This window comes from Dipodomys ordii, unplaced genomic scaffold (assembly GCF_000151885.1).
Source record: "Dipodomys ordii isolate 6190 unplaced genomic scaffold, Dord_2.0 Scaffold3, whole genome shotgun sequence".
In the NCBI taxonomy this organism is placed as follows: domain Eukaryota; kingdom Metazoa; phylum Chordata; class Mammalia; order Rodentia; family Heteromyidae; genus Dipodomys; species Dipodomys ordii.
In genome coordinates, this window is record NW_012267219.1 from 36,880,642 (window position 1) to 36,886,256 (window position 5,615).

The following is a 5,615-nucleotide window of genomic DNA, read 5'->3' on the forward strand; positions in this document are numbered from 1 at the left end:
GATCCCTTTAATGTCTTTTTCTTGCCTTATTGCCCTGGCTAAGGGTTCTAGGACTATGTTGAAGAGGAGTGGAGACAGTGGGCATCCTTGCCTTGTTCCTGATTTTAGGAGAATTGGTTGTAGCTTTTCCCCATTAAGTATAATATTGGCTATTGGTCTGTCATAAATGGCTTTTATTGTTTTTAGAAATGTTTATTTACTTGTTTTAAGAAGATTTATTCAGTGACTTTTTGGACCATTGTTAAAATAAACACTTTAATATCCATACCTAATAATTCTGTATCTCCATCTACCAACAGCTTGGTAGATGTTGAGTATATTTCCCCTCCCAAATGTGGAAGTGTCTGTGGTTCTTTGTATTCCTGGAATTTTTGAATGTTATATTAGGACACTTGTGGCTCTTATGAAATCATATATAGGATATTATTCAAAAAACTAAAAAAGAAATTCAAGCTATCCATATGGCATTGCTGGTCTTCCCTAGCATCCTTGCTGCATATGGTCAGATTTCACATGATGCATATATATGCATGTGTATGTGTGTATGTGTGTATATGTTTAGATATGTGCATGGAACACAACAGTAATGTCCCCCATATAAGAATCTGATGACCTGTGAAAGAAAGAATTTGTGTGTAAAGGAATCTTTGGCTTATGTGTAAAGGAAAAAGTCTCCCATGGAAAAATGCAGACCGTACACATTTAGCAGACCCTTGTGTCCACAGAAACAGTCACTGGCAATTAGGCAACTGCTGCAAGATCAGAGGCAAGAGCCGGTACAGGGCGCAGGAAGATCACCGCCTTCTATCTCTGAGTTATGGGCGGCCAAGGTTTGCCCCCCTGTGTCCAATCTGCTCTGAGCTTTTCCTGCTGTGGACAGAGGCCCTGGGGATACTTACACACCCCAGTTTTCATGCAGCTCACTGATCCCTTTTTCACATGACTGAAAAACGCCTTTGATTTTCAATCCTCACGTCTGTTTTATGTAATACTTAACTTATGTGCCAGAATTGTTCTGCACCTTAAAGGGGGTCTTGCACTGGGTTATTAAAATCAGCCCTTCTGTGAAGAGTCACTTTGCCCACTTACAGGATACCCATCCTGCCTTTCTTAATGGTGCTTGTCTCGTTAAACCTGGATTAGGGAACCAAGGACCAAGCAGCCCAGCAACTGGAACCCTGCCAGAGCCTATGGATGAGTTAGGTCCAGCCATAAGAGGGGCTTTAAAGAATTATTATGATCGGTTGACCAGCTGATCTGGTGCCCTTGAAGCCTTCCAGCCCTGCTCCAATTTGGGATCCATTGTCTCAGTGTTCATTCCAGTTAGAACTGTGCTAAGCCAATAGTAACATTGAAATCCATGATTCTACTTTGCTTGTTCATTTGATCCAATGAATTGTTTCACTATTTATGGATTTCCATCTCCAGGGACATCTGTGGAGGAATTAAACCATTTATTTGTTCGAACAGCCAGCATTCTCTTATATTAAAATATTGATATCCCTAAAGAATAATACCGTTTAATTGAGACAGAAAATGTAATTGATGAATGTTTCGAAAAACCATAGCTTGATAGGGCCATCATGTCCCAGGAATATTTGGTACAAAAAAGTAAGATTTTTAAGTTTTACTGGGCATTGAAGAAAAATGAAGAATGTTTGAGGCTTACATAAAAAAAAATTGAAATCACAGTTGAGTGTTTTGTTGCATGCCTGTAATACCAACACTACTGAGGCCAGAGCAGAAATCCCTTGAGTTTAAGACTACTCTGGGGTATATCATGAAACCCTGTCAAGGAAGGAAGGAAAGAAATTACCCGTGCTGGAAGATGAAGTTGATTTTTAGAAGATGAAGAGTATTTTTTACCTCACTGCCATATCATCACAGGAAGAAGGATGAGCAACATCTATAAATTCCTCAGAAAAATAAAAGGTTCAGAATAAGTGTCTTCTTTCTTCCAAATATAAAACTAAGAGAGTCAAAAACATGTAGACCCGGGCAGGAAGAGTCTGTGAGACTCTTATCTCCAATTAACCGCCAAAAACCGGAAGTGGTGCTATGGCTCAAGTGGTAGAGCATTAGCCTTAAGTTGAAGAGCTCAGGGACAGAGCCCAGACCCAGAGTTCAAGACTTATGACAAAACAAACAAACAAAAACAAAAAACATGTAGAGCCTATAGTGCAATAGTTGCTTAATAATTAAACTAGACAGTTTCACCCAGCTACAAGATGAATAGACAATATGAAATAAAAAGAGAGTAAGAATGAAGATTATTTTTAATGTAGGACTGAGTAATTTATATAGATAATTAGAAACCATGTAAATATAAACCATGACAACTTAGAAATAACATAAATAGTAAATATCTGGAGAGAAAATGTAATTTCCTTCCTTCATTTCTTCCTGCCTTCCTTCCTTCCTTGCTTCCTTCCTTCCATCCTTCTCAGAGTGGAGAATCATATCCAGGACTTCATACATGCCGGGCAGGTACTCTACCACTGAACTATACCCCAAACTCTACTAGCCTGTTTTTTCCATAACTTGAGACAAAGGATATGCGAGCTAGTGGTAGAGGTTTGCCTAACATGTAGGAGGCCTTGGGTTCAATCCCCAATACTACAAAACAAACAAAAAAAAGCTGAGAAACCAAATCATAGGTATAAAAGGGTATTTAATGAATAAAAAGAGATAAATACTAAATTAATCATATAATTAATAAAAAGTTGGTGATAGAGGAAAGGTAAGAAGATGTGGGCAGATGTAGGTGCCTTCTAACTTTTGGATTATGGTCAATACTTTCTGTTTGAAGCAAACAGAATTATATAAAACTGGTCTATTAAATTAAAAGCACTAAACTGTTTGTGTAAATACAAACTAAAAAGCTTCCAAATCATCAGAAAATGGCACACAGAGAATAAAATTCAGAAAATACAAACTACATAAGAAAAAGACTTCTAGAAAGAATAAGGTAGTATAACATAAAATACAATAAAAATGAATGCTAACCTATCTGTTGCAATCTTTTTTTTTTTTGCTGGTTGTAGGGCTTGAACTCTGGGCCTGGGCACTGTCCCTCAGCTCTTCAGCTCAAGGCTAGCACTCTACTACTTGAGCCACAACACCACTTCAGGCTTTTTCTGATTATGTGGTGCTAAGGAATAGAACCCAGGGACTTATACACGCAAGGCAAGCACTCTACTACTGAGCCACCTTCCCAGCCCCTGAAAAAACAAACTTTTTTGTCTATACCAAGGCTTAAATTCAGGGCCTCACACTTGTCCAGCTTTTGCCTGGTTGTCTCATGGACTTTTCTGCTCTGACTGGCTTCATTTCAATCCTCAGATCTCAGCCTCATGATTAGTTAGGCTTACAAGAATAAGCCATTGGTCACTGGCTGGAAACATTTTTTAAAAAAAGTTTTCAGGCTGTATCACAAAGTGAAGTTCAGCCTTTTGCATAGTGAGCAAACCCAAAATCTAGTAACCTACAAAATCTGGGATCTAAATACAAGACAAAGTTCTAGGAAATATAAACAAAATGAAAGCAAAATGATCACTGAATAAAATTTAGGGGCTGGGAAGGTGGCTCAATGGTAAAGTGTTTGCCTTGCATGCATGAGGCCCTGGGTTCGATTCCTCAGCACCACATAAACAGAAAAAGCCAGAAGTGGCGCTGATGCTCAAGTGGTAAAGTGCTAGCCCTGAGCTGAAGAGCTGAGGGACAGCTCCCAGGCCCAGAGTTCAAGCCCCATAACCGAAAAAAAAAAAAAAAATCAAGGTAAAAGCATCAAGGTCTTCTAGAATTAATTAAGACCTTATATTCACAAATATAATACCATTCAAATTCATGAAAAAATAAACAATGAAGAGGAAGGAATAGAAGTTTATTTCATCTCTCTAAACAGATATAGTTTACCAAATAATATGGAAGCTGATAGAAGCTAAAATAACATAATTTGGGCAAACTTAATGCATTGAGCTTTACACAACCAAAGTCGCTAGGAATTCTCTTCTCATGGACCATATATAATAACCAATTCCACAGTCAAATTGCAGGAAAACTAAAAGGCAATGCTGAAACTAGAATACAGGAAGCAAAAGCCACCATGGACATTTAATCAGAGAAAATCAAAACAAAGTACAGAACATTTGGGAAATGACAATTAAGAAAACATTTCCAATTTAAATGAGCTGACACTAAAAATACAGAGAAATGCATGACCCATGCATTCATATTTATAAATAATAAATGAAATAAACACATCTTACTTAAATATTAAAAAGAACAAAGGAGTAACCATAATGAAAGCAGAAGAAAAATCTAAAGTAAACCAAGAATTTAATGTATTAAAAAGTTAAAGAGCTCTAATAAATGAAAGGGATTTGTTAAAACAAAAACCTAATCAAGAGAAAGGAAGTAACACAATAAAGAAATATGAAAATCTGAGTAAACAAAGCTTATTTAGTAAACTAAATTATTGTATGAGTCTTCTTCAGTTTTGTAAAATTGGGTAAAATGATTTTCCAAGAACCATGAGTGCCTAATATTTACTGTAAAAAAAAATGGGGGTGGGGGAGAAGAAATCTAAATAGACCAATTGGTTGTGAAAAAGTAGTTTCAAAGTTTTTGTTAGCTATCTTCCACCAGAAAAAGCCCCACAGTTTCCCAAAGGCTTTAGAATCCTGAGCATATTTTTTTTTCTGAAACATTAAAAAAATACAGCTCTGAAAATCCATGCAGAAAGGTGTGGAGTCTGAAACCCAAGGTAGAGATTTGGAGAGACGGTAACTTTTCCATGCAAAAGCTACCCCCATGAAGGCTGTTCCCTCATTTCTCAAGAGGGCCAAACTACAATGGGGACCTGAAAACAAGGAACTGTCATGGATCAGGAGTCTTGGGGCACCTTACCAGTGACTGGGTAGAAGACCATGAGCGATAGTTGGAGAAGAGAGGGTCTGTCATTGTCCTTCAGAGAATTCCAGCACTAACTCTATCAGGAAAGGGTACAATGGTCAAAGGTCCTGCCATCCTTGGTCAGGAACAAGTTCTACAACCTGAGAGCTGATGGAAATATTTGGCTTCCAAGGCCTTCCTCCTGACTGTGCATATGTTGGCTACTAGGTAGATCGAAGGGCTCTGACCCCAAATCTTCAAAATCACCTGATACTCACAGACTCCCCAAACAGGAAAGCAAACTGCTAAACAGAGTCTGAAAGCTTGTTTTTTATTTTGGTGGGGGTGGGGGGTGTGGTCCGGTCATGGAGCCTGAACTCTGGGCCTGGTCGCTGTCCCTCAGCTCTTCAGCTCAAGGCTAGTGCTCTACCATTTGAGCCACAATGCCACTTCCGGCTTTTTTCTTTTTGCTTATGTGGTGCTGAGGAATCGAACCCAGGGCCTCATGCATGCAAGGCAAGCGCTCTACCACTGAGCCACCTTCCCAGCCCAGTCTGAAAGCTTTGAGACTCACTTCTGGAAATTGAATCATAGGTGGTGTTCACTGCCCAAAGGAACTGAGAACTTAAAAGTCTAGACTCTCTGAATCATGTGACTTCTGCAACTTCCTCCTCCACACAAGGAGGTGAAATGTTGAACAGAGTCTGTAAACACTGAGATTG